This window comes from Pinus tabuliformis, chromosome 9 (genome assembly GCF_031772625.1).
Source record: "Pinus tabuliformis cultivar Carrire ecotype Pingquan chromosome 9, CPIR1, whole genome shotgun sequence".
Classification (NCBI taxonomy): Eukaryota; Viridiplantae; Streptophyta; class Pinopsida; order Pinales; family Pinaceae; genus Pinus; species Pinus tabuliformis.
The window spans coordinates 1,839,019,974-1,839,026,824 of NC_142307.1; positions in this window are offsets into that span (position 1 = coordinate 1,839,019,974).

A 6,851-nucleotide genomic window follows, 5' to 3' on the forward strand; every position below is an offset into this window, starting at 1 on the left:
TATTTTTCTGTCTCATCTCCTCCGTCAGCAAGAATGAGACTATTTCATCAAACTGCAAGGTAGTTGCATTGCTACCTATTGCAATAACCAGACTATCCCACGAATCTGGTAGAGAACACAACAAATTGATGCACTTATCTTCATCTGAAATTTTAATATCAACAGATGATAACTGACTTACCACAGTATTAAATGCGTTCATATTCTCTGTCACCGAGTCTCCATCTTTCATCCTCAGGTTATACAACTTTTTCTGTAGGAACAGTTTATTCACCAGAGACTTAGATTGGTACAAAGTCCCTAACTTTTCCCACAAAGCCTTCGCCGTAGCTTCCCCTGATACATTTAGCAATACTAAATCTGAGACACACAATCGTATTTTGCTCTTTGCCTTTCGATCTAACTTCTTCCATTCTTCATCAGACACTCCCATTGGTTTAGTACTTGGATCTACCACGATCCACAGATCTTTATCCACCAACAGTTCCTCCATCTTGAGTTTCCACAACTCAAAACTATGACCATTAAATTTCTTGATCTCTATCTTTCCACTGCTCGCCATCTTCTTTCACCACCAGAATCGATCTCGCAGATCTCCCACTAAACAGGGTCTACCACAAGCCCGAGCGAAACCCCTCAACAACAAAGGCGTCCCCTTGAAGCCAAAACAGGTCTGATACCAAATGTAGGTTTTAACCCCTTACATAAATTACCTACATACAAATTCTAAAACACGAAAAATAAACAATGCGAGAGCATAACACATAAAAAACATATACACAAAGATTTTCCCTCTGATCCCAAAACCAAGACTACCAGCTTGATTTTTCATTATGTTCCTTTCAAAGTTACAATACATATTTATACATGCCGAAGCATCCAATACCATGGACCGAAAACCATCGTGTCCAAAATCATGGACCAAAAACCATTGCGTCCAAAACCATGTGCGAAAAACATGCGCAAAACCATAAGTAGGTCCGCCCAACCTAACATAGGGTCCAAAAACCCTAGAGTGGGATTACCTGCACCCCTCAAACCCCTTGTGAACCCCCCCCCTGCTACGCAATCGATGCAACGAAGGGGAGTTCCGCCCCTCTTCTGACCTCCCAGTTAACTATGTGGGCTAGTCGTGGAAAGAATATAACACAACCTAACACTCCCTCTCCTCATATGTTCGCAACTTGGCTCAGATCTATCTCTTATGGTGGCAACTTGAACTTCTCTCGAGTATCATGTGATGAGGAAACTAGGTATGTGTACTTTGGGATATAAGTCGGTGGAAACCAATAGCAACAAGTACAATAGGTTGATGTAGTGATTCCAACACACGACCTTGCTGCAAGAGAAGTTGATGATTGTTGATGGAATGGAGGTGATGTGCACCAACTGTTTCAAGCCACCAACCACTTGGCTAGGTGAGAGATCCAGTTGATGATTCTTGATGAAATGGAGGTGATGTGCACCAACTATTTCAAGCCACCAACCACTTAGCGAGGGAAGAGACAACACAGACCTAGGGAATCGAAGTGCCTCAAGTCAGCCGATTGTAGCCAACGGGACAGGGTAGCACCATTGGCATTGCCCGTGTGCTGGACCCCTGAGCTTATCTCGGTTGTGGTTTCCCCGAATATTCGACAATCAAACGGACATGGGCGCGGTCAAAAATTTGACCATGCCCATGTTCGTCTGATTGCCGAATATTCGAGGAATCGACAATCGAGATAAGGATGCCCGTGCTAGACCCCCCAATCTGCACATATAGGATTGCAATATTCTACTACAAATGATTGTAGCTCATTTGATGAGGGCATGTGAGACAATGGAGCAGGCAGACAGGTGTGGATATTTAAAATAACCTCCTCCTCATGCAGAAAGATAGTCAACCCTTGATGACTTCTATGAACGAGGGTTTAATCAGAGTCATTCATAAAGTCTGTTGTTTGGAATAAAAGATATATATATATATATATACACACACACACACACAAATATATGTACATATTATGTGTCTATGTGCTTAGCTTTGCGTTGTCTTTGCTTGGCCTGGGTCGACAACAGAAATCATGTCATTCATGCGTATATACAATGTGTATATATATTTCGAAAATGGATACATCTATTAATATATATAGGACATTAAACATTGGTGTTCGTCATTAGAATTTTCTTTTGTAGGGCTTCCTAATGACATGCACTAAGGGAATTTTCAAAGTTTTGAGAGTTTGAACAACACTTCCCTTTTATCTCCCCATTTGTGTGTAAGCTTGCTTCCTACATGTGTTTAAACCTCCACTATACCTAAACATATTCAGATATTTCTTGTTATCACTTTTTATCAAAGGAGTTTACCTAAATGAATTTCTTACAACTTCAGGTTTAAAGTGAATGACTAGGCTACAAAGCAGTGTCCTTCCGTGCACCTACGTATTTAAGGGAAAAGGATTGATTGAGTTACTTTCCTAAGAATTTGACTGTAAGAAGGGAAAATTCTATTTTTATCATGCTCGCTCATTAATGCCTAGGGTTAGACGTAGGGGCAAGGCCCTAAAGGAATGGTTAAAGGCTATATTGCTTGGGCTAAAGAAGAAAATGTATTCACGCTTGCCCTAAAGATGTTATTGGTTGGCCCCTCTCCCTCACCCTTGCAACCCTTGAACGCCCTTCGCTTTAACCCTCACCCTTGTGGGTTATTCCTACCCTGCTCCTGCCGAAAAGTCTGAGGGAAAGCCTCATCCTGATGTTGATATATCCGAACTATTGTTCAAACAATAAATCATTGATCCTCTTGTTTCATTAATAAATATTATATTTATTAGTTAGCCTTGTCTTTCACTAATCCTCTTGTTTAGTTGGTTTTACATTTAATGTTGGATTTAGTGGGTCTTTGATCCTTTTGTTTGGTTGGTTTTGTATTTAAGTTAAGATTGAACTTTTTGAGCTAATTTAGTTGTTCTATCAAAACAAAATATAATTTAGCTTTTCCAAATTTTAGTGATGTCAATTTAACTCATTTCTAATTTAGAGTATTGTATGGAGCAAGTATTTTTAATAAATAAAAAATGTATTGCAATAAATAAAGGATGTATTTTGTTTTATAAGATAAAAAGAAAAATGTATGTGTATTAAAAATTAAAATATAATTTTTATATTATTATATTATTATGTCTTTTTTAAGGATTCTCAAATGTAATCTCTAATCATTACTATTATATTTGAGAATGGTATTTCCTTACTTATATTTGGTGTATTTGTAATTTCTCTTTGTATTTTTTAATAATTTAGACTCTTATGTGTTAATATTAAATTTGTTCTACTTCAAATAGGGTGACAAGATAGTTTGAGGACATTCCCAGTGGTAGCAGATGTAGCATGATCTGGTAGCCAACTAACCATAGGAATAGGCAATGAAGGTTATAAAAGGGCTCTTTAAAATTGCCCATCAACCACTATTAGTTTAACATTGACCAATGAAATTTATAATGTTTATTTTTCAAAACCAAATATTTTTCGCTACTATTAAAATATTAAATTTTGAATATTTGCATTACTATATATATATATATATGAACTTTTTTTATAAAATGACATCCCACATAGTTAGGTCCCTCGACACACTAGACCTTTGAAGAGATACCCGACCTGTGAACCCCTTTGACCAATCAATCCCTGACCTCCAATTAGGATAGGGTGCATGTCAACATTTCCATATATGTCTTCTTCTGCTTTCGTCTCACTATTTCAGCAAATTTAATTTCTAAGTCTTTACTTGCTTGATTCATTGTCTTCCCTATTAGTTTGTGGTTATCTCTATATCCTCGGTGCTTCTATGAAGGCATCTGATTGCCGCGACAAACTCGCTAGATTTAGATAACCCACCCATGTCCCACATGCAACCCTCTACTTTACCAATTCCTTCCCATTCCCCCCCACCCCTCGCCTCCTAATTCCTCATGCCTTCCACATCCTTGTTTCCTACAATGCTACCTCTACGTCACTCTACATTCATCTACACTTCTATCGACATGTCTTTGCACCCTTTTGGTGCAAATGCTAGTGTAAATAGTGGCTAAGAAGGCTTATTAACGGCCAGTTTTGTGAATACATTATTTATTTTGTAATGAATCGTCATAAATAGAATGCCAACCTTGATTATAACAAAGAGAATGAAAATATTGATTACCCTAGAAATTTATTAATCTTGTTTTTATTATTGCTGGGAAAACTTATAGTTTTTCCCACTTGCTCCATCTCTTTTCTAAACCATAATCGAGCTAAAGTAATCACACTACTTGTGGTCATCACATGAGCTATGTATGGCTTCATCTTAAAGGAATTATTTTCAAAATTATTTAATATATAGTAAAGTTTAGTAATATTCATTTCTAATAATTTAAATATTAATATCATTTAAACATTTTATCTAATAAAATCTATTGATAAAATCTAAAATTTATTGATTATTTATAAAGTTTATTAACAATAATAAAATTGGAAATTTTCACGCTAAAATTTATTAATTATTTAGGAAGTTTAATTAATAAGGTCGCATAGCAGGCATTCCCTATCGCTTAGTTTAATTATTGAACTTTGAAAGGTATGAACTAGTTTCTACATTTGAATAAGGGCTATAGAGTGGCTACTCTTACTTAGTTTAAATATAGTTAAATTAAAGTGAAACACAATAAAAATATACAACTTTTAGAAATAAAAATTACAATTAAAATAACAAGATATTTCATGATTGCATTATCTTTGAAAGATTATAAGAACTCTATTTGTGAATGATTTTTTTTATAAACTTTAATACCATATTTGTTCATTTTAATCTATTATTTGTATAGATTGTATGTAAAATTTATATTTTATTCGACAAAAGGTACAACTGCCTTCTAAGAACGCTCTCATGGGAAAAGACGGATGTATAGTGTTAAAGGTATCGACGTATTCTAATTGAGAACACAAAGTTTCCAGCAAAGATGGTAATGTCCTTGCACCATTATTTAACAAATATTTTTGGAATTTGCAAGCTATTGGTTTAAATGTGGTAGGCGTCTTTTAAATGTGGTAGGCGTCATTTAACAACTCATTTCATCCAACTTGCCTTAATGTTAAAACATAAGGGTATAATGTAACAAACGATATTTAACAAAATCCTATACCATGTTTCAAGAGTGAAAGTAACATGTTTTCACTTCAAAAACTATTATTATACTTGCCGCAGGCATGGTATAACGCATTCCGTTTTTCCTTTGACTCGGTATTAGTTTGTATTTTACCAAAAAATTATGATGCTTATCCATGATTTAACATTATGAATTCAATTTTTTTATTACTTTTTATTATCATTGAAATTTATTTATTTGTAAGGTGATTGGTTGAGGTCTTATTAAGGGTTGTTTAGTAACTTCCATTTCTATTAGTTACTAATTTTTTGTTTTTTGTTTTATTTTCTTTTTATTTAACTTTTTGATTTCTTTTTCTTTTTCTATTATTTATATTTGATGAATTATAATTTTTCACAATATTTTCAATTTAAGGTGACTTATTATTATATTAAAAACATATTTTAATAAATTTAATTATATATATATATATATATATATATATATATATATATATATATATAATACACACATATAGATATATGTATTTTAATATAAACAATATTAGCTAATCATATTTCTTAATTTTTGGCGATGACATTCAACAATATAATATTTTATTAGTTGTTTTATTTTTTGGATGAAATCTTTGTCTTTGTTATTTTTTTGTTTTATTAAGCTATATTTAAGCTAAGCGACAGGTACTAGCTACTATGTAGCCCTTGTCTACTTTTGTGTAGGGAAATTCAACTAACAATGTTGCAATTGGTTGTTATGATTGTGCAAGCAACATCCATCTTTGTTCCAAAGTTGCAATTACCTTAATAAAAAAATTTTTTTTGGAGCTTTATCTCAACCCAAAATTATTAAGAAATGTTCGAGAACACTGAGAACTAATTACAACAACTCTTGACAATATCGCACCAATGTCCCATCTCATACCTATAATTTTCAATTATTGACATGACTCAAGAATAAGGATATAACATGCATTATTGATTTATACTAACACAAATTCAAAGTTAAACTTGATACTAGCAATGTTAACAAAATATCTACCTATTTCCAATTTTTTCAAAAGAAAAAACAATAGTATTCTCGATTGATGAAAATGTAAGAGTGTTACATATGCTATTTCATTTATAGATAAAATATCACAATAGTGAATTTGCCAAAAAAAAAACTTCAATTTTAGATTGACAAAAAATTTCCAACACAAGGTATCTTTATAATCAAATGGAAAAAACACAAACACAAGCATAAATGCTAATTTCTTAAAACCTCATTATTATTATTATACATGTTTTGCCTTTCAGTTTGCTTTGACCAAAAATTTATGGCACTTATCCATAGTTTAACATTAGGAATTCATTTTATGTTATTTTTTATTATTATTTAAATTTATTTATTTGTAAGGTGATTGGTTGAGATCTTATTATGGATTGTTTAGTAACTTCCATTTCTATTAGTTATTAATTTTTTGTTTTTTGTTTATTTCCTTTTTATTTAACTTTTTTTTTTTTATTTCCCTTATTTGTATTATTTTTATTTTTCTAAATTATTATTTTTCACAATATGTTCAACTTAAAATGACTTATTATTATATTAAAAACATATTTTAATAAATAAATATATAAAACACACACACACACACACGTATATATGTATATTAATATAAACAATATTAACTAGCAATTGCCCTTAAAAGGTGCAAAGGAACACCAAAGGAATATGTCAACTAAGCAA